Source organism: Oryx dammah, unplaced genomic scaffold (genome assembly GCF_014754425.2).
Source record: "Oryx dammah isolate SB20612 unplaced genomic scaffold, SCBI_Odam_1.1 HiC_scaffold_8, whole genome shotgun sequence".
NCBI lineage: Eukaryota > Metazoa > Chordata > Mammalia > Artiodactyla > Bovidae > Oryx > Oryx dammah.
Window position 1 is genome coordinate 43,755,895 of NW_024070192.1, and position 19,890 is coordinate 43,775,784.

At 47.9% G+C, this 19,890-nt stretch overlaps 1 pseudogene; it reads right to left on the reverse strand.

Annotated features, from left to right (window-relative positions):
• Window positions 1-12,991: 12,991 nt before the first annotated feature.
• LOC120867503 lies at window positions 12,992-13,088 on the reverse strand (annotated as a pseudogene).
• Between the last annotated feature and the right edge of the window lie 6,802 nt (window positions 13,089-19,890).

Consider the following 19,890-nt stretch of genomic DNA (forward strand, 5'->3'; position numbering starts at 1 on the left):
TGTTGTCCTATACTACGATACTTTTCAAGGTACTATCCTGTAAGATTAAAAATGTTTCATTTTTGTATTTACTTTTTTATGTATTATCTGTGTGAAAAGTATTATAAACCTATTATGGTACAGGACTACATAGCTGATTGTGTTAGCTGGGTACCTAGGCTAACTTTTGGACTTACGAACAAACTGAACTTGAACGTGCTCTCAGAACAGAACTCGTTTGTGTGTAGGGGACTTTATGTATGGTGAGTTCATATCACGGAATAAAAATCATCAATGAAAATAAAGGAACTCCAGGGTAGACACAATGTCAGAATAAAATGTTAAACAACTAGCCACAGAAGAACATAAACTGTGCATTTCATATACATAAAGTTTTTTTAAAAAAAAAACAGCAAAACTAAACCACCTATTGTTGAGGGATGCAAATATATTTGGCATAAGTATAGAGAAAAGCCAGAACATCAAACACACAACTCAGGATCATGGTTACCTCTGAGAAGGGAGCAAAGGGGATGGGATGAGGAGGGTTTCACATGGACTTTAGAAGTGATGGTTGGGCTTCCCTGGTGGCTCAGTGTTAAAGAAGCTGCCCACCAACGCAGGAGACACAGGTTCAATCCCTGGTCCAGGAAGAACCCACGTGCCAAGGAGCAATGAAGCCCATGTGCCACAACTATGGAGCCTGTGCTCTGGAGCCCGTGAGGCACAACTCCTGAGGGCATGGGCTGCAACCACTGAGGCCCATGCATGCTAGAGCCCGTGCTACACAGAGAAGCCACTGCAATGAGAAGCCCGCCCCCTGCAACCAAGAGTGGCCCCCACTTGCCACGATTAGAGAGAAGCCCGCGCAGCAACAAAGACCCGGCACAACCAAAAGTAAATAAAGAATAAACAAAATTATTTTAAAAACTGATGGTCATATTCTTTTTCCCCAAATTGGGTGGCGAGTACACAGACATTCACTGTCAATAGGGGTGGAACTCTGGACAGTATGACAATCATCGACGATGTGGTGAAGGCAGGATTCCATGAGATAGAAGCCAAAAAGAAGTGGCTGGGAGGGCTGGGGATGTGGGGAGCTTACGGGTAGGGACGTGGACAGGAAACCAAAGGACTCCGTGAATGGTCTTTACCATATTCTCCTTATGACAGAGGCAACAAGGATGTCTGCCGACAAATGGGAGAGAGGGGGCCACCTCGTCTCCCCAGCCTGACTGCAAATGCCTGTCCGTGCTAGCGTCCTTCAAGTTCAGCCACCATAGGAGACAGCAGACAGCTGCCGCAGGGGATGCTGAGAGGCTGTCCCGGAGTGGCCGGAGAAGAGGCAGTTGTTGTTCAGTTGCTCAGTTAAGTCTCTTTGAGACCCCATGGACTGCAGCACGCCAGACTTCCCCATCCTTCACCATCTCCTGGAGCTTGCTCAAACTCATGTCCACTGAGTCAGTGATGCCATCCAACCATCTCATCCTCTGTCGTCCCCTTCCAGGTGGCGCTAGTGGTAAAGAACCCGCCTGCCAATCCCAGAGATGTAAAGAGACGTGGGTTGGACCCCTGAGTCGGGAAGAGCCCCTGGAGGAGGGCATGGCAACCCTCCAGTGTTCTTGTCTGGAGCAGAGGCAGAACCTGCTTTGGTCGATGACTGCCCCTGCGGCCAGGGGCCACTTTACAGGTGGCACAGGCTTCGAGCACCAGGGCACAAGGGGCCTCCGTGGGTGCCTTCCCGGCGGAGGCGGGGGTCCCAGGAGGGAAGGCTGTCTCAGGTCAAGGGTAGGGGCTCTCTCCCAGTTTCATCCACCCCCTGCCCTCATCCCAGCTGGAGCTCCTTCACAAGCAAACGCTAGAAAAACAAAGGAAAATTATCCAGCAGGGGCCTTCCCCTCTGCCGAGCGAGGAAGTCTCGGTCTCAAGGTTAACGGGTAAAGAGGAACTCGCCCGGCCGTGCAGGTCACAGGGTCAGTAGGAATTCTGATAAACAAGAGGGGACGGTGGCACCAGGGCAGGGTCGGGGTGGGAGGATCACTGAGATCTGGCCACAGGGTCAAGAGGAGGTCAAGGATGCACCCGTCTCAGGGAAATGAAATGGTGGTCATTTACAAGCACAAATTGTTTTACATTCCAGGGGAGCTGGCTGCTAAGCCAACTCTTCCTGTAGAAGTTTAGGTGGTGGGTGAGTCATTGTTATAAATAGACCAGCGATCAGAAAGTCATTGGAAAGGACACAGTCCCAGAGGCACAACCTTGGAGGGAGAAGAAGGTGCCACATACTTGAGAGCTGGGTTCCGAGAGAAACGCAGAGGGAGCGCCCTGACGGGCTATGGCGGAAGAGGAAGCAGACACTTAGCAAGAGGCAGATGCTGCAAGGGACTGACAGGGACCAGCCTCCCGTATGGCTGAGCTAAGCCCCACTCACAGCCCGCCACTCCCTGGATCAGACCAAGCCATCTCACCTTCTAGAAATTCCTCCAAAAAATTCAGACTGTTCTAGGATCCCAAGAGACTTATCCACCGAGGCACGGGAAAACAAAACTCTTCAACCAGAATCAGCTCCTTCATTCCCCTACAGCTGGCATGCCTGATGGGCGCTGGGGACACAGACAGCCCCTGCCCTCAAGTTCACAATGACTCAGAAATCTTAGGAAACTTGTCGAAGCGGAGACCACCATCAGGATAATGAAGCCCTATGCCCAGAGGAAATCTGAGTCCAGCCCAGGGTGGGGAGAGGTTGCCCAGAAGTTTTTCCTGATCCCCCCGAGGCCAGGCTGGGCGCCCTCCTCTCGGCTTCCACGGGTCCCTGTACTCCATCAAATCACGGATCATGGAAAGCATTCAACTGTCCTGGAACTGGGCCAAGTCCCAAAGCTGAGAACAAAAGGAGCTAAGAACCTGGTACCTCCACACTGGTAAGGGGAGGCAGGGCTTGCCCAGGCACCATAAAGCACAAGCCCCGAAAGGACTCAGGAAGCCACCCAAAAAATGTCAAGGGACAGGAAAGGGGGTTTCACCTAGCATAATGGAAAGCAATGTGAGAAAATAAAAATGCTTCCTGTTTAGACGCCTGTGAATTGACATTCTCCAATAAACCATGAATCACGAGACGATGGCTTCTGTTTCCACAATAGGACTGTAAGCTCCTCGAGTGGGGAGGACGTGCCCCCTCTGTCCCCAGCACCTGCAGGGTCCCAGGCCCAGTAATGCTCGCTGGAGGAACCCGACGCCCAGGTCCCTCTCTTCTCACCTGGGCTCCTCACACTGCATCTCCGGTCAGACTAGCCAGTTCCTCAGGACCAGAAGCAGCCACATCTCACACGAGGCATCCACCCCTTGGGGGTCTCCCCTCATCCCGGGGCCCCCAGTGTGGGCCTCAGAGTAAAACTCACTTTGGGGAAGACTTGCCCACCCGCCCTGGGCCGTTTGGCTTCCCCTCTGGCTCGGCCCTCTCCCCTTTTCTGGCCTGAAGACCAGGGCTCTCAGAGCCTGGCGCACTCTGTGGAGTGGACGTTCCAGATTTCTTCTGGGAAAGCCAAGGGAGGGAGCCACCCCGCCCCCTACCCCCCACAACAACCTACCAGCTGGAGGTCAACAGGAAGTAGCCAAGAAGCCCTGGAGATTACCTCCTGCAGTGTAGAAAAGCCCCACATCTGTTCAGATAGGAGGTCAGGGAGGGGATGACAGTGCCCCTGAGCTGAGCCAACGCCCCGGCCTTGGCAACTGAGATGCTGGGGCTGGACAGCTGGTTGGCTAACCCACTGACACGGAGACCTTCCTCGGGTCTTCCTCCCAACACTGCCCCAAAGTGGGTGAGACATGGGAGGGTGGTTCCAAACCACCGGCCCGCCTCAGACACTCCAGTTAGGAGGGCCCAGAAACCCAGCACCCACTCACGTCTCAGGACCCCCAGGGAGGCTCAGGATAAAAGCACATGGCCCTCAAAAGACCTCAAAGGTCACCCAGCCCAATGGTCATCACTGTGCCCCAGGGAGCCCCAGGACTCCAGACATGGGCAGCACAGCCAAGACCTGGGCCCCTCCTCCCATGTGGGAGCTTAGCTTTTTTTTTGAATCAAGTATTTGTTTATTTGGCTATGACAGGTCTTAGTGCAGTACACAGGCTCTTTAGCTGTGGCATGTAAGCTCTTAGTTGCACAATGTAGGATCTTAGTTCCCTGACCAGGAATTGAACCCAGGCCCCTTCCACTGGGAAAGCGGAGTCTTAGCCACTGGAACACCAGGGAAGTCCCAGAGCTCGGCTTTGATCTGTTCTCCTTATGAATGTGCAAAGGTTACCCAGGCAGGGTTTTGTTCCACAGCTGGGGAAACTGGGGCCAGAGAGTGGGGAGGACTGGGCCAAGGAGACTGACACGCAGAGTCAGGGTCGGGCTAAGGAGCTGGAGCTAAGTGTGGCAGGCACTGGGGAGCCAGGGAAGGTTCCAGGGAGGGAGTGACAAGCCTGAAATAGGCAGAGAAGAGACCGACTAGGGGATGGCTGAAATTGGCTGCAATGGGAGCTGGGAGATGCGGCAAGAACTCAGCAGGAGGGGAAGAAGATGATAAGAAAGAAACAAACCTACTCTGGAGACATACAGATCTGGGTCTTGGCGCCCAGCTGAATGGTGCCAGCAAGTACGACATGGCAGGGATGGGCAAGTGAGCAGAGGGGCCAAAGACGACCCTGAGTTTCTGACGAGGCTGTCTGAGAGGCTGGTGGGGCCTTTAGCAGGAAAAGAGTGGTCGGGGGGCTCAAACTCAGGCAGGTTTGCTTTGAGGAACAGGAAGGACAAGGCACTGGGTTGCGGCTTAAGTCTACTTTCCTACAGCGGATTTTTTTAAGCTTTTTATTTTGGAGGATAGCCAGTTACCAAAGTTGTGACAGTTTCAAGTGAATAGCAAAGGGACAAAGCCGTACACATGCATGTATCCATTCTCTCCCAAACTCCCCTCTCGTCCTGGTGGCCACAAAACACTGAGCAGAGTTCCCTGTGCTATACAGTAGGTCTTCCTACAGTGGGTTTTAAAGTCAGCTAGAGGGACTTCCCTGGAGGTCCAGTGGTTAACACTCTGCGTTTCCACTGCAGGGAGCGTGGGCTTGACTCCTGATTGGGGACTGAAGATCTCACGTGCTATGCAGGAAAGCCAAAAATTAGTAAAAATTATTTTTTAAAGTAAATCAATTAAAAAATAAAGTCAGCTAAACTGAGCGCCAGCCCCCCAAGCTCTTCCATCACTAGTTGTGTCATCTTGGTTCAATTGTTTAATCTCTCTGAGCTTAGTTTCCTCACCTTGTAAACTGAGGGTAATAATAGTACGCACCCTAAGGATTATCGAAAGGACTAAGACACCACACGTAAAGTGCCTGGTGCATTATAACTGCTGATAAATATTTGCTGTTATTCTTATTACTGAACTTCCCTGGTGGCTTAGACAGTAAAGAATCTTCCTGCAATGCAGGAGACCCGGGTTCAAGCCCTGGGTTGGGCAGATCTCTTAGAGAAGGGAATGGCAACCCACTCCAGTATTCTTGCCTGGGAAATCTCAGGGACAGAGGAGCCTGGTGGGCTACAGTCCATGGGGTTGCAAAGAATCGGGTACAACTGAGTGACTAACATTACTATATATCAAGTTCTTAACATATATAACCTCATGTCATCCTCCCAGCAATCTGCAAAGCTGTTCTTTTCCCAATTTGCAGGAGAGACAAAAGAGGCTCAGTTCAATTCAGTCGCTCAGTCGCGTCTGACTCTTTGCAACCCCATGAATCGCAGCACGCCAGGCCTCCCTGTCCATCAACAACTCCCGGAGTTCACTCAGACTCACGTCCATCGAGTCAGTGATGCCATCCAGCCATCTCATCCTCAGTCTTCCCCTTCTCCTCCTGCCCCCAATCCCTTCCAGCATCAGAGTCTTTTCCAATGAGTCAACTCTTCGCATGAGGTGGCCAAAGTACTGGAGTTTCAGCTTTAGCATCATTCCTTCCAAAGAAATCCCAGGGCTCATCTCCTTCAGAATGGACTGGTTGGATCTCCTTGCAGTCCAAGGGACTCTCAAGAGTCTTCTCCAACACCACAGTTCAAAAGCATCAATTCTTCGGTGCTCAGCCTTCTTCACAGTCCAACTCTCACATCCATACATGACCACTGGAAAAACCATAGCCTTGACTAGATGGACCTTAGTCGGCAAAGTAATGTCTCTGCTTTTGAATATGCTATCTAGGTTGGTCATAACTTTTCTTCCAAGAAGTAAGCGTCTTTTAATTTCATGGTTGCAGTCACCATCTGAAGTGATTTTGGAGCCCCCCCAAATAAAGTCTGACACCGTTTCCACTGTTTCCCCATCTATTTCAGAAAGGTTTAAAAAGTGACTCAGGGTCACACAGCAAGCATTAAGGCGAGAGCAGAGATTTGAAGCCAGATGCTTCTGGTTCAAAACACAAACTTCCCAGGGTCAGATGTACCTCCACTGCCTCCAGGGCTCTCTCCCACTTCCAGGAAGGGGAGAGTCAACAAATGGGAGAGTGGGTGATAGGTCTGAACCTACAGGACAGAATCACCTGGACATGGTTTGGACAATTTCATTTGTCTCCAGTGGACCCGATGACATTTTCCTTTTTTCTGTCTCCCCACTTTTTCTTCTCTCCCATCAATGAGACTGTACTCTCAACTCCAGTGAGTCACCGGAAAATGTAAGTTAAAAAAAAAATTAAGAGGAACATTGCTCCTACGTAAGCCCCTGCCATCTGTGAATCATTCAAGACAGGTATAATGGACATAATTATAGCTCACCCACCAGCTAGACCCAAAATCAGTCCTAAAGGCTGATTTCAGAATCTAGTGGTTTCCCCAGCAAAGCCCCGGGCAACTCAAACCTGAACTGGTGCTCATGCCTTGGTCATTTCACTGGGGGCCCAGAGTGGGAGGAACCTGGGTACCATGCCCTGACCCCAGAGACATAGCAATTTCAGAAGTCCCCTCCAGCCCCACCCCCACACCAGCTCCACCCACACCACCTTTCCACCCCACTTTCTCAGGGCTCCTTCCTCCATTTGAACTCATCCTCCTTCTGACCACCTTGCTTCTTATTCCATTATTTCCTTTAATAAAGCTAGACCTTTATTCCTCCATCGCTGTAAAGTTATCTGACCTAGTAAAACGGGGGGCGATATTCAATTCATGATACTACAAATAACGCCTTCCTTTACGTGTCCAGATGCCCAGGAGCTCGATTATTCACAGGGCTTGTGTGGCAATTCAGTGAGAGGATGCATGCAAGGTCCTCTCGCACAATGTCTATGTTCAGTAAACGCCAGCCATTATTAGCACTTCCAGCCTCTTCACCATTCTGGGAGATGGACGTTCAGGAGCTCCCAAGTAAGAGGGCTGCCTCCACCCACAGCCTCGGGCCCCCGTATTCTGGTAGCCAGGATAACGAATCCCAAGGGGACAAGAGTTAGCTTGTCAGAGCTGGCAGGTCATCCATACCAAATAGGGAAACTGGGGCCCCCAGAAAGGCAGAGACTAGTTCAAAGCCACCCAGGTGGTCAGTGGCAGAATCAGGGCAGGACCCTAAGCCTCCTGCATCCAGGCCTCTTCTCCTTGTACTCCCGTACACGTGCCCCCTCTCAGAGTCACAGAGATCATGGGGCAAGCTTGATGCATCTCTGCAATCCCGGGAGATGAGACGAACTCCTGGGAAATGGGAGGCATTCTGTTCTCAGCTACTTCATTCGAAAGATTCTCTAGCTCAAGGTCAGATGCAAAGGGCCTGTGGTCAGAGAGAAGCATGCTATTGCATGTTAATGCTGGTACCAGAAGGAAAAAAAATACCCCTAGTCTTCTTAGGGAAGAGCCCTGGAATCCGCCTGAAATATCATCAGGAAGCACAGTTTGAAGATCTCCCTTTCCAATCTGCCCTCTCTGCAGAGACTGTACCCCAGACTCATCAGCTCACCACCTTCTCCAGGCCTGGAGACACCCTAAGGTCTCACATTCCCTATAGTCCTTTCCGTATCACCAGTTCAAGAAAGGCCCCTTGCCAGGCTACCGAGACAAAGGCATGGTCCCTCCCCTTCCAGAGCTCATTGGCTGGCTGGTGGAGAAAATACACCAATGGAGAGGAGACAGGTATGGGCAGAGACAGTCCAGCGAGGCCTTGCATGAGTCAAAGTAAAAAGATGTCATCCCAAGAGGCATGTGGTCCTCCCTGCTGCTGTGGTCTTCTCTCCAAGCAAATCAGCTACATCCTTCAAGGGCCCCTCCTCCAGGAAGCCTTCTTTGATATAAACGGTGCAATCGCACTCCTCTGAACTTCTGCCCTCCGTCCTAACCAGGCTGTGACCATTCAGCGCCTTCCCCTGCCCCATAGCTGGGGCCCTTGACCCACCTGCCAGGTCTACCCTGCCCCAAGCACAGAGATAATGTCCACCCGAGAAAGCCTCAACTCCTGACCTTCTGATGGCAAACCAGCCCCTTTCCCAGTCTGCCAGGCTGCCTTTGCCTGCTTCTTCCCACAGCAATCCAAGGCAGCAAGAGGCTTAAAAAAAAAAAAAAAAAGCATAGCGTCCTGGGTTGCAGTGGAGGCTGAGGTTTTGTATCAGAAGAGTCCTGACCCCATCTGCCCCATGACTGCAGGGAGGAGCAGTGTTCCTCATCCAGTCTGGGTTCCACCCCCTAGGCTACAAGTAGCAAAAACCTCAGCTAACACAGACTTCAGCACATTCAGGGTTATTTTTCTCACATAAGATGTCCAGAGATGTGTGCATATGTGTGTGTTAAGTCACTTCAGTCATGTCTGACTCTTTGCGACCCCATGGATTGTACCCCAGCAGGTTCCTCTGTCCCCGGGATTCTCCAGGCAAGAATCCTGGAGTGGGTTGCCATTTCCTTCCCCAGGGGATCTTCTCAACCCAGGGATGGAACCTGAGTGTCTTACGTCTCCTGCATTGACAGGCGGGTTTTTTACCACTAGCACCACCTGGGTGGGACTTTCCTAGTGGTCCAGTGGCTAAGACTCTGAGCTCCCATTGCAGGGGACCTGGGTTCAATCCCTGGTTGGGGAACTAGATCCCACATGCTGCAACTAAGACTCAGCACAAACCTGGACTTTTAATGCCCAAGCCAGAGTCCTTCCCAGGCTGCCTCTGGCTGTTTCATTCAGCCAGGGACAGAGCCAGAGGTGAGAGCTTGGATGCTGAAGCCTGATGGAGCCCATCCCAGCCTGGACTCTTGGGGGCTTTCTGGAACTTCTTTGGTTCCAAGGTAGCCAAAGAGGCACCAGCCAGGAGGGCAGGCTGCGGGGCCCAAGGTAGCTCTTGAGAGGCCGGTTCCTACCACCAATCCTTAGGCTGAGCTCTGAATCATAAATAAGTGGATAAAAAGCATTTCAAGGGAAATTCTGGGGTAAGGCAAGTTAGTACCAGTTGACTCACCTTGAAACTGCCCTCAAGAAGTTCTAATTAATATCCCTAACCCTCCTAGTTTCAAATGTACTCTCCTTGCCTTGGGATTTCACCCCGTGCTCAAAGAAAGAAAACAGCTAGAACCCTAGAAAGATGCATAAAGGCCTCAATATGGAACACTTTGATGTAGTGCATTATGCAATGTACATTTTTGTTTTTAAATTTGACTTCTTTTTGGCTGCACTGGGTCTTTGTTGCTATGTGCAGCCTTTCTCTAGTTGTGACGCACAGGCTTCTCATTGCGGTGTCTCCTCTTGTTGCATGGCTTCTAGAGCACATGGGCTCATTCAGTCCCTGGCATATGGGATTGAACCCATGTCTCCTGCATCGGCAGGCAGATTCTTTACCACAGAGCCACCAGGGAAGCCTGTACATATTTTAAAATAAAAGCTAAGAAGAGAAAGCTCTTAGACACTGGAGTAATTGCCCTCATTTTCAAGGTTGCTTCTGTTAAAGAGGTACTAACTACACAAAAAAGTAATTTCACCAAAAGGGATCTGCATCAAAGAGACAGTGCGCAATGCAAATTAAATGACAAGGGCTATCATGTTTCACTTACCAAATTAGGCTCCCAAATTATTTTAATTATATATCTGGTGGTGGCAAGGAATAGAGCAGACCCTCTTGCATGCTCCTGGTGGGTGTATTAATTGGAATACACTTTCTAGAAAGTAACTTGGCGATACCTATTGGAAACCTGACAAAAGTTCATATCCTTTGATCCATTGTTAGGAATCTCCCCGCAAAGAAATCATTCAAAATACTGGCAAAGAGCCAGACACAAAGAGGTTCATTATAAGTATTTCATAATGAGGCAGAAATATAAACAGGCTAGATAGTCAGCATTAGGCGAACCATCAAGTAAAATGTGGGTCATTCAAAGTATTGGATCTTATCTGGCTACTGAAGTTTTTGCTAACAGGTGGAAGACCCAAATCAAGGGTTATGATTGAGTAGTGATGTCTGCTCCTTGCGGGACTCTGTGAGGAGGGTGGGGAGGAGACACGTGCTATACACAAATGATTTGGTGGAAGGCTTGAGGTCGCCAAGCGGGAGCAGGAGGTCACAGTCTCTGGTTTCTGTTCTCAGTTTCAGCAGGTATGGATTTCCTTTAGCATTTTTGCCTTCTTCAGGCCAGTGCTAATCCACCATGTCTGTCTCTGGACACTCAGATCACTGGGCTCTCCTCTAGAACCAGGCACTTTCCCATGTAGAAACCCCAAGACTGAATGACCTCTCTCATCTCTGTGTGCATAATTATTTGTTCTAATTTTTTTTTTAATGTCCTATGATCAGTATGTAGAAGGTTTAGCAAGTACGGTGGGGGTAGGGGGAGTAGAAAAATTCACAAAGCCCACATCCCCTAGCCAAGGGTGGGCCAACAGCTCTTTCAAGGACCACCACCTGCTTCAAGATATTTGAGGAACCCAGGAATCTCAAGTCCCAAATTTAAATCAGGTTAATCTCAGATTCTAGAGCCCCCAGGCACCTACCAAAGAAATTTAAAATCTTCTTAAAAGAAAGCATCATTGTTTTACAAATAATTTTTTCCAACACCATCTCCTACACCAAATAAGAGACAAGACACCATGAGTGAAAACTGGCAGAAAAAACAGACAAGAGATATAAATTAATAGGGAGCCTGGATCCTGGCATTAATCAGACAGGACCATAAAATAACTGTGCCTGCTATATTCAAAGAGATAAAAGCTAAATTTGAAAAGATTGGCCGAACACTTGACATTATAAGCAGTAACATGTCAGATTTGGAAACGAACCAAATAAAATAACTGAATTTACTAAACTGAAAATATAATAACCAAAATGACTAGACAAGATGCCAGCATCACAGACTGTCCCTTTCTGGTCTGTGTTTTGGGGCAGTGGAGAGCTGACACTGAGCCAGGGCTGAAGTTTATTTCTGTCTCGTGTTGAAGCACATAAGGTTTGTTACCACCAATGCACCTTGAGTGAGGTTGGGAGATTTTGCTTGCTTCTCAGCCCAGACTCTGGAAGTAGCTTTCATATTAATTTCAAAGGCACCAGCAATTATAGCAATTATAGGGTGCTAACTAAGGACTCTAATTTTGATCCCAATGCAAGAGAAAGGGTCTCATCAGAATGCTTGGCTAAGGCAGGAAGGATGAGATATATTTGAGGAAGACTTCCTTCCAAATGTTTGCAAATTTGTTTTAAATTGCTCAACTTTCCTTCTCAGGAAATCTCATCTGTAGATCAAGCATGACCTCTCTCTTTGCCAACTTTCCTAAAGGGTTACTTAGGCCCATTTGCAGTGCTTATCCCAATGTTACTTATAATGGAAGCCTCCTAAGTGTTCAGCTGTAGTGGAAGGGCTACATTAATAGAACCACAGCCACTGATGAACCATTTATTAGCTACCCTGCACTGGGCTTCCCTGGTGGCTCAGGCTGTAAAGAATCTGCCTGCAATGCAAGAGACCCAGGTTCGATCCCTGGGTCAGGAAGATCCCCTGGAAAAAGGAATGGCTACCCACTCTAGTATCCTTGCCTGGATAATTCCATGGACAGAGGAGCCAGGTGGGTTACAGTCCATGGGGTCACAAAGAGTTGGACACAGTTGACTGACTAACACTCACTTTTTCACTGTTGCCTCTCAAAGCTGGTGGGGAAAGAGAAGGGGCCATTCCTAGCCCTCCAACAGCCTGCAGACATATCCACAGCTTAAAACTACAGGCTTGGGGAGAAATAAAGACAAAGGGCTCTAAGATAGGAACCAATCCTGAGACAACCTGCCAGCAAGGTCACTGGGGTGGCTGACTCTGACTTCAGCACCTCCGACCTTTTCTTTACTGATTTGGATGGACAGAAACCCAGGACCTAGCTGCCAAGAGTGGCCAGGTTGTTTTGTGGCTCTGGAGTCAAAAGTCTGGATTTTTAAAAATATCTCTTTACTTATATGGCTACGCCAGGTCTTAGATGCAGCATGTGGGATCTTTAGTGGTGGCCATGTGGGATCTAGTTCCCCGACCACGAATCAAACCTGGGACCTCCTGCATTGGGAGCACGGAGTCTTAGTCACTGGACCACCAAGGAAATCCCCAAAGGTCTGGATTTTATCTTCAGGTATCCAAGGGGAAATCATCTCACCACAAGAGCTGGCTTCCCGCCCCAGCCAACACATACGCTCCGGTTTTAACCCAGCCTCAAATGGCACAGGGAAGACCTTGAGACCCTCTGACTGTCTAAGACAGGAACCCAAATTGAAAGGACTAAAGTAGTCACACGCTCCCAGGAGGTACCAAGTGTCCCTCTCTCAGAGGCCACATGAAAACCTTGCTAAGTACAGATGGTCTCCTGACACAGGAGAGAACGAGAGTGACAGCCAAAATGGGGCAGAACTGGAATTTTAACCTAGATCCCATGCCAACAACCATCCTCTGTTGCCTGCATCAGTCAAGCTGTGTGTAAGGCTGGACCCCACTGCTCCCTCTCGTACCCCAAGGCTGATCCATGACTTTCCTAAGCATTTTTTAATTGGAGTAAAATTGCTTTACAGTGTTGTCTTGGTGTCTGCTGTATGACCACGTGAATCAGCTATAAGTATACAGCTGATAAGAACAGATGTTACACTTCATCTTAGCCAAACGGCCAAGAAGCGATCCTAAACATTTTAAAAGAGAAAGAACTGACAATATGGTTGCTTTGCTCAAGAGTTCAACATGATACGTGGTGATTTACTCAAAACCCAACCCTAGAGAAAATACTGCATGATTTTATAAAATCCTCCCTCACTACCTGTAACCTCTTTTACTACAGGCTGGGAATTTAAAGCAGGAAAAAAAAAAAGAAAACACCACCTTTCTTATACAAAAAAAAGATAAACATGTGAGGTGATAGATATGTTCATGAATGGTGGGAATCCTTTCACAAGGGATACTTACATATCACCACAATTTGCATTTAACTGTTTTGAGGTGTACTTTAAATACCTTACAATTTTATTTGTCAATTATACCTCAATAAAGCTGGGGGGAAAAATCCACATAGACGGCAGCCCACCAGGCTCCCCCGTCCCTGGGATTCTCTAGGCAAGAACACTGGAGTGGGTTTACATTTCCTTCTCCAATGCATGAAAGTGAAAAGTCAAAGTGAAGTCACTCAATCCTGTCCAACTCTTAGCAACCCCATGGACTGCAGCCTACCAGGCTCCTCCGCCCATGGGATTTTCCAGGCAAGAGTACTGGAGTGGGGTGCCATTGCCTTCTCCCCACAATGATTATCCCCAAAAAAATAGAAATGAAAAAACTGAGTTTTCCCCCTTGAAGGAAGAGACTTAACATTCAGTGGGTGATTGCTCTGTGCCAGTTACTGAAGTAGACAATTTAAACTAATTACCCCATTCAAGTCTAACTATCAGATGAGAACACAGACTTGGCAAGCTCGGGCCTCTCAAAGCTGCATGGCAAAGAAGTGACTGATCCATTACTCAGAGCAGCCCAAGCTCCCTACTAAAGCCCTTTCTCTTAGCCTACTAGCCAGCCAGTAGGGTGGTCCATTCATTTGAGTCAGCCTGGTTTGCCTGGGACTTTCCAGGTTTCATCCCACATCTCAGAAACCCTTCAGTCCAAGGCAAAGTGGAAAAATGTGTCACTATATTGGGCAATTATCCAAGGCTAGGGAAACATTATGACGGCTGCTGGCTGCTAGTTTTCACATCATTTTGGTTTAAATCAAACATTTTTCCTTTTGGTACATCTGAAGCACAGAATATGTCAACACATCCTAGGATTTTCCTTTTGGCTGTTGTTGTTCAGCCATTAAGTCATGTCCAACTCTTTGTGACCCCATGGACTGCAGCACACCAGGCTTACCAGTCCTTCACCATCTCATAGAGGTTGCTCAGATTCATATCCAGTTAGTTGGTGATGCTATCTAACCATCTCATCCTCTGCTGTCCCCTTCTCCTTTTGCCCTCAATTTTTACCAGCATCAGGGTCTTTTCCAACAAGTCAGCTCTTCATACCAGGTGGCCAAAGTATTGGCGCTTCAGCATCAGTCCTTCCAATGAGTATTCAGAGTTGATTTCCTTTAGGATTGACTGGTTTGATCTCCTTGCTGTCCAAGAGACTCTCAAGAGTCTTCTCCAGCACAACAATTTGAAAGCATCAGGTCTTTGGTGCTCAACCTTCTTTTTGGTCCAACTCTCACATCTATACATGACTACTGGAAAAACCATAGCTTTGATCACATGGACTATTTGTCAGCCAAGTAATGTCTCTGCTTTTTAATACACTGTCTAGGTTTGTCATAGCTTTTCTTCCTAGCATCTTTTAATTTCATGGCTGCATTTTTATAGCCCTGAAAACACTAACTTCATCCTGAAGTCTATGTACTCTACCTAGGAAAGGAGGAGGCTTGAAAATTAAACACGAATTGTTGATGCTCCCATGCTTCTTTCTTAGAGAAAATGGAGTCTCTAGGGGGTGGATATCTCCTCTCAAAACCAGAAGCCCTGAGCTGGTTCTGCCCAATAGATAGCTGTGTGTCCTTTGTTAAGTCCCTTCCCCTCTCTGAGCCTCCATTTGCAACACAGGAGTTTTAAGCAATCCCTCAAAGAGTACACAGGCCTTGATGCTCGGTGCCCTCATTCCATAGATGACGACCAACGGCCAGAGAAGTAAGGAGGCTTGGCCAAGGTCATCCAGCAGGCTGAAGCACTACAGGAAATCTCGAGAGCTTTGTCCACCCCCTTGAATACACAGCAGAGAAAAAGCAGAGTGTGCTAAGAAACAGAATCTGTTTAATGTTCCCTTCTAAGCCTGTAAGGAAAATGAGCCAAATGCTGCAAGATTAAGGATTCTGATCTTTAAAAACAAATCAGGGTTTAATTTGGGTTTTCTTAAAGCCTCATAAAAAAGGGGAGCTGAATCCTTGACCAAATACTCAGCATTCCAAACTGGGAAGATGAGACAGATTTTAATCCCCTGCGTGAGGAGCGGGTGGGCTGGAGGATGGGTGCTTCCATTGGCCTGCATAATTCTCAGATGTGTAAACGGCAGGCGGCCTGGAGAAGAGGCCAGCCCCAAAGGGCCAGACAGGGAAGGTGGGGGCTCTGAGCAAAGCCAGAACCAGGGCTAACTGGGCTGCACACTGGCAGCCCAGTGAGGTCAAGTAATTTGCTTAAAGTCATCCAGCTAGTAGGTGGAGGAGTCAGGAATTGAAGCCATATTCAAGCTTAGGGGCCCACTGGCTATGCTGATGAGCTGGTAAAGAATCTTTCTGCAATGCGGGAGACCTGGGTTCGATCCCTGGGTTGGGAAGATTCCCAGGAGAAGAAGGGAAACGCTACCCACTCCAGTATTCTGGCCTGGAGTCAGAACTGTACAGTCCATGGGGTTGCAAAGAGTCAGACACAACTGAGAGACTTTCACTTTTGGCTATGCTGTGTAACTTTTGTTATTGTTCAGTCACTCAGTTGTGTCCGACTCTTTGCAACCCATGGACTGAAACACACCAGGCTTCCCTGTCCTTCACTATCCCTCAGAGTATACTCAAACTCAGTGCAGTAAGTCGGTGATACCACCCAACCATCTCATCCTGTCTTCCCCTTCTCCTCTGTCCTCAATCTTTCCCAGCATCAAGGTCTTTTCCAATGAGTTGGCTCTTCACATCATGTCGCCAAAGTATTGGAGCTTCAGCATCAATTCTTCCAATGAATATTCAGGGTTGATTTCCTTTAGGATTGACTGGTTTGATCTCCTCACTGTCCAAAGGACTCTCAAGAGTCTTCTGCAGCACCACAATTTGAAAGCATCAATTCTTGGGCACTCAGCCTTCTTTACGATCTGACTCTCACATCTGTATATGACTACTGGAAAAACCGTAGCTTTGACTAGATGGAGCTTTGTCAGCCAAGTGATGTCTCTCCTTTTTAATATGCTCTCTAGGTTTGTAATAGTTTTTCTTACAAGGAGTGAGTGCCTTTTAATTTCATGACTGCAGTAACCATCTGCAGTGATTTTTCAAGAGCTGAAATTTGAATGGAGAGTTCTGCTATGAACTCTCCAGGTTCCCTTCTGGGTATTTCTCCTGCTACAATCTTCCAGGCTGTTTCCTCCGCCTCCCTATATTGCATTGAAACTTATTCATTCATTCAGTCATTCATTCAACAAATGTTTACTAAACATCTACTATGTGCTGGCTTCAGTGCAGAAGGGGATGTCAGCTGATATGTCCCATCAAGGAAATAAGCCAATCAACCTGACATGGAGATGTGTCTAAGTGCTGTAGGATTAAGAAAGGTTTCCTAGAGGAAGCAATACTTGCAGTGGCCCTTGAGTTGGATTTGAAAGTATCAATGGTCACATCAACATAAAACTTGATTGAACTACTTAGTCATTTACTAGCAGCTTGGGTCCCCCCACCTCCAAGATAGTATCATCAGCTGAAACAAATTTGGGGATCGTCTAGGAATGCCGATTATCCTCAAATATTCCAAAATCAAGTGTATCAGACTCTCAAGGAACTCTGTATCTCACTTATGTGACACTTGCTTCTATCAGTTTTGGGAAGGCAGGGGAGGGAACTCCCAGAGCCCTTGCACCCCTGCACAAGTTACTTCAATAAACACACAGGCCTGTGTGGGCGGTAACACAGCCTCATGTTAGAGCTGAAGAACGGAAGCTGAGAAAACGTGGGTGACTTGCCAAGGTCACACAGTTATCCAGGGCAGCTCGGGGGTGGGAATCTAAACCCCACCGCTGTTTTCAGGGCTCTACCTGCCCTCTGTGTGCCAGACAGAAGGAGATGCTTGAAAAACAAAATCTCTCCAAAGAATAGTCCCGTAAAGACGTCAAACAGGAAATGATTCTGCACCTCCAGGGAGCTTAGCCTCCTGCTGACATATCCTGATGGGGGTTCACAGACCTCACCTCCAGCAAGCTCTTGCTCTGCTCAGAAAGACCTAAAAAATTTAGAAACCACAGAGGCTCACATCTAACCTTGAGCTGAGTTGTGTGGCATCCCTGGTGTGCTCAGTGGTGGGTACCAATGAGGGGCATGGGGGTCAGAGATCAGGGGAGACAACTTCATGCTGTCTAAAAAGGCTGGGAAGGGTTTTGACAAGGATATGGAGAAATTGGAAACCTGTGCCTTGTGGGTGCAACTCATGGAAAATATGACAGTTCTTCCAAAAAGTAGAAATAGAACCCCATGTGACACAGCAATTCCACTTCCGGGTATACACACAAAGAATAGAAAGCAGAGTCTCAAAGGGATATCTGTACACCCATGTTCATAGCAGCCTTACTCACAATAACGAAAAAGTGGAAACAAGTGAAATGTCCACTGATGGATGAATGGATAAACCAAATGTGGTATATCTATTCAGTGGAATATTATTCAGCCTTTAAAAGGAAGAAAATCCTGACATGTTACAACAGGGATGAATCTTGAAGACATTATATTCCGTGAAATAGCTTCCCAGGTGGCAGTAGTGGTAAAGAGTGCCACTGGCACCAATGCAGGAGACATAAGAGACAGGGGTTCAGTCCCTGGGTCAGGAAGATTCCATGCAGAAGGAAACGGAAACCCACTCATGCCTGGAGAATTTCATGGACAGAGGAGCCTGGCAGGCTGCGGTCCATAAGGTCGCACAGAGTCGGACATGACTGAAGTGACTTAGCACACACACAAGCCAGACATAAAAGGACAAATATTGTGTGGCTCCACTTATATGGGGTAGTGTATACTAGAGGAATCAAACTCAGAGGCAGAGAGTAGGATGGTGGCTGCCAGGGGCTAGCGGAATGCAGAAATGGGGAATTGTTGAATGGGTATAGAGTTTCAGGTTTGCAAGATGAAAAAGTTCTGGAGATTGGTTGCACAACATGAATGTACTTAACACCCCCAAACGGTACACTTTAAAAATGGTTAAGATGGTAAATGTCATGTTATGTGTATTTTACCATGATTTTCTTTGCAAATTAAAAGAGAGGGAGTGGGGGACAGAAAAGAAGAAAGGAAGGAGGGGAGGAAAGATCAGGAAGGCTTTGAACAGACAAAAGGGGAGGAAGAAGCCATTTGATGGCTCATGCAGATAGAGAAACGGTCCTCCAGCACTGAGACCAGGTTTCTTTCCCCCCACCCCCTGCTCAGCTCAGCTCTACCCTTCAGGGTAGTTCATTTTCAGGCTTGATTCTCCAGCTTAGGCTGCTGCAACCACATCCTTCCAGACCCAGATTCAGCCAAAAAGAGCAAGTGTCCCAGCAGAAGTGCAGCAATTCACTCTGGTTGGACCAGCTTAGGTCACCTGCCCACCATCCAGCCACAAGGCAGTCAGGGGGCATTGCGATACACTGTTCAGCTTTGGGTTGAATCATGGGTTCTACTCCTGATGCTGGGAGCAGAACTAACTCCACCCAGAAGTTTACAGACCAAAAGTGGGACAGAGATGTTTCCAGGGGAAAATTAGGGCATAGCTACCAAAGAGATAGTAATGGATGGACACAGACGCAGAGCTTCCTGGACTCAGTAAATAGTCACTGGTTCCATGTCCTGAAGAGAACCTGAGGTTCTGAGTGGTTTCACGACTTTCCCAAGACAACCAAGCAGTAAGTAGTAGACTGAGGACTCAAGTTCAAGTCTTCTCCTCCAATTTGAAGACATGAACTCTGTGCGTCTTGGGAGGTAAGAGCACTAAAGCCTACAGTCGGGCTGGATGGTGATACAGATGAAGGCATATTCTTGATAGAATGCACCCAGGTTGTGGAGAGTTTTACAAATCAGAAAGAGGAGGCTGAGTTTAGTGAAGAAGGAAATAGGAAACTTCTGTGGGTTTCAGTAGAGACAGTGACAGGGTGGAAGCTGAGACCCACCCCACAAGACTGCCGTCGGGGGATCTGGACTCATCACCCTGTTACACCTTGGGGACATTTTCAGAAAGACAGTCTCTGCAAGGCGTGCCCACTCTGCACCCCCACCGCGTGGCTCCAGCCTGTCCTTGGGAGATGCTAAGGGCCCCTCCCCCTTCACCATGTTGTGGCTTTGGCAACCACTTTGGAAACTCCAAGTTTTAAATGAATTTCCACCCCAGAGGAAGTTGAGAAGCAGGCATGTTCCGCCAGCCACTTCTGAGCTCCCAACATTTCTCCTTCCCCTTCAGTCAAAGGATCAAACACTCTTTCACAATGGAAGGAGGGGACAGAGGGAAGAAGCAGGCAGAAGGGTTAACAGAAAGAAAAAAAAGAATAAGAGAATCTCATTTGATCTTAATCAGACAAAGTTTACATCTGAATTATACATTTTTCCCTTCCCTGCTGAGAAAACCAATACATGAGGGAAAACAAATCACATGGTATTTATTTACTTCCCTTGAAATCTCTCTGATTGATTCCAAAAGGATTTAGGAGGCTTCCAAGACTAAACACAGTGGTGACTATGATAATTAGGGACCAAAAAAAGG